Below are 3355 nucleotides of genomic sequence, written 5' to 3' on the forward strand. Positions count from 1 at the left end.
TCTTGACCCTCTTCTTTTACACTTCTCCCAGTTATCTTTCTCTCAAAACTAGAGGGCTTCCTCGTAATCCAGTCCGCCATATGTCATAGTATCTGCTTAGCAGTAGTATCTATGTTAGTCCTCAGAAATGTGAGACCACCTGTGGAAGCAAGCCCATGTGCACTATCAACACTACCAGGAACAACTCCCCAATTCTGTAACCTGTGCCCAGACGCGTATGGGAGAGAGGCGCCTGTCTGAAATGTCTCCCCATGTCTTGATTCCTAGAAAGGAATGTATGTGTGCATAATAAATAAATGCCTGTTTTTAAAAGAATGACCACATTACTCTATCACTGGAAAAAAAGGTGTCTGACGTGAGAAGTGATAAATATCTGATTTGAGGTCAACAAACTTGTAGTGGTACTGTTCTCCCTCCAGGCTTCACTCTTTCCATGGAACGCTTTCAGTGAGGATGGGATTCAAGCCCACACATGAAAAGTGTAATGGATTAGCAAATGGTCAGGCCACCTCATCCTATCCTGGTCGCAAATTTCTTAAGTTCTTTCTTTTGGTAAAGCCTCTGCACTTTAAGTTGACAGGCATGGTACTGTTCAAACTGCTGGTAGCAGCTCATCAGCGCGCAGGCCTTGCTGTCATCTTAGAGACTGTCACACAAGTCCTTTTCCTTTTGCTTGAGACAGCTTTTTACATTTGAGTGATTGCTGCCCTAACTAGCACACATCTCCAGCCTCATCCATCACCATTTCTGCCACACACAGAGCCCAAAATTAGCTTCTAGTCACCAGCCATGGTAAATTTATTTCTATTCTTTAATTTTTCCCTCTCTTCTCATTTTCTACCTGCAAAACATTTTTGTCCTCCCCTCTACCCTCACGTTATGAGAGCTAGTTCTTTTACTCATTCTTCAAATATTAACTTAGACCTTCCAAACCTTCTTACTGATGCCTTCACTGAACTCCCTTTACAGGAGCTTACATGCCCATCTATGTCTCCTATGTCTCCTCAACACCCTAAATCTCCTTCTCACACCACCTCATAATTTAATTCTCATTTAATAAGCTCTCCCTCTTACTCTAGACAGCAAGTTTTCCTAGGGGAGAGATCAGTACTGTGGTCTTTTTCACCTTTCATTTCTCAGTTTCATTGTGCCTGGCTCATGTTAGGAGTTCAAAAATACTTGCTGAGTACATAAACTTTTATCTAATGTGATTTGATTATCCTAGAATCCAGGGTAGCCTGTCTCCATTTGGTTACACATCTTTCTGCTCTGCTTCTTCACAAGTTTCTTTTCACTCTTTTTCCTTCATTGATCGTAAGTCTACATCCACTCTAAGAACAAGTCTTCGCCCAAGACTGGAGCAGAAGTCTCCCTGGGATGAATTTCAATTATGACAGTGTCTTAATGAGGGCTTTCAGTTAATAGCTAAAGTAGGGATGAGAGGTATGTGATTAGATCACTATATTTTTCATGTTTTTGGAAGATAATTCAGCTTGGAAGAAAGGTTCCTTTCACTACACTCTTGGCCAGTGGTCCAGAAGGCCATACATACCTAGTTTGGGTACTTACCCATTGTAGGGAGCCCAGGGCCTGACACCAGCCTAGCCTCTGGAAGGTAGTAACTAAACATTCTGGATTAAATTGAAGATTTTTTATTGCTACCAAAAAGCAAAGATTTAAGCTGATAAATCCCGCGTCCTTTCTGAGAATACAGGGAGAAGACAGTAACCTCTGAACCCAGCGCTTACTCTCACCATGCTCAATAGAGTTTCAATTTGCTGCTCTCATCACAGTTGGTCTGAGAGTGAGAGTCTGAGAAGGCTATGGGAGATAGCACAGGAAAAGCACAGATGTATTCTTTATGCTAACCCAGAAGTCACTGCTCAAGACAGGCACTGTTCTACACGTGGTGCACTTTAAAAAAAAAAAAAAACCTATTAGGAACCCCACAAGGTCAAGAACATTGGGACGGGGTTCAGTGGCTCACATCTGTAATCCCAACATTTTGGGAGGCCAAGGCCAGTGGATCACTTGAGGTCAGGAGTTCGAGACCAACCTGGCCAACATAATGGAACCCTGTCTCTACTAAAAATACAAAAATTAGCTGTGTGTGGTGGCACATGTCTGTAATTCCAGCTACTTGGGAGGCTGAGGCACAAGAATCGCTTGAACCCGGGAGACGGAGGTTGCAACGCAGTGAGCCAAGATCACATCACTGCACTCCAGCCTGGGTGACAGAGGAAGGTTGTCTCAAAAAAAAAAAAAAACAAAAAAAAACAATTGGAACTCTTTTCCTCTTTCGCATTGGAAATTGTGATTGAACTAGTATATTCCTGTCTGGCTGGTTATGTAGAGGGACAAGAAATCTATGGAACTTTCTCCACTCAGGTTTGAAATCATCCTCTTCGTAAGGACTTTTGTTTTGTCTTAAGGAACTTTTCTTGTCTCCACCACGGTTTGAAAGTTTGGACTCTCGCTTGGAGGATTTTTACCCTCTCTCCTGAGAGTTTCCTGCCACCTCTGTGCAAACGGGACTGTCCTTGACCATCCTGGACCTGAAGGAAATAATGTATACAGTGGTCCATTTCTAAGACAAAGTGCCTTAAATCTTCTTAGGTAAGCAAAATACAGAAGAAACAGGATACACTAGGCCCCTGCTTGAATAGCGATGCCTGCTTATCGGCCCCTCTCTCTTTCCCGCCGCCCCTTAGTTGCCCTCACTCGAACCAAAGTTCAGTCTAAGATGAAAGTTTACTAGTCTGCAAAATAGCTCATTTTGTCTGTTCTTATCAGCCTGCCCAGCTACTTAGGTCATGAGTCAAATACTTGAAGAGCCCCTGAGCTAACTAGGATTGCAATTCTTTGTGGGCTGCAACAAAATGCAGCAAGACAACCCTAAAGGAACACCTAAAGCCTCTACTCAACATCTATAGGCGACATCCGGGAAGGTTGTGACCCCATAGTACTCACCCTATGAGGAACCCGGGGAGGGACCTGCGCACTAGGGCATAAATTGGTTGTTCAAAGTGTGCTGGGTGTGCCTACTCATCAGACAATCGATCTTGCAAGACCGTTGTTAAACTCTCACTTTTGCTGTTCTCCGGGTCTCTGAGTTCATTCTTTGTGTTTGGAAGGTGAATGTGTTTCTCACAGACGTAGTCCAGAACTGAGGAACACTCCCAACCCAACTTTCCAGAAAACACTGAATTTAAAGATTTTGCCTAATGACAGCCAGTTGCAAACATTCCGTTGCAAAGAAATCCAGCAGGAATCCTGATAAAAGAAGCCTGTATTATTTGCACGGAGAGTTACTGGGTTGTGGTTTTCTTGTTTGTTTGGCGTCGGGGGCTGGGGG

The sequence above is a fragment of the Colobus angolensis genome, unplaced genomic scaffold (genome assembly GCF_000951035.1).
Source record: "Colobus angolensis palliatus isolate OR3802 unplaced genomic scaffold, Cang.pa_1.0 Scaffold237, whole genome shotgun sequence".
NCBI classification, from domain to species: domain Eukaryota; kingdom Metazoa; phylum Chordata; class Mammalia; order Primates; family Cercopithecidae; genus Colobus; species Colobus angolensis.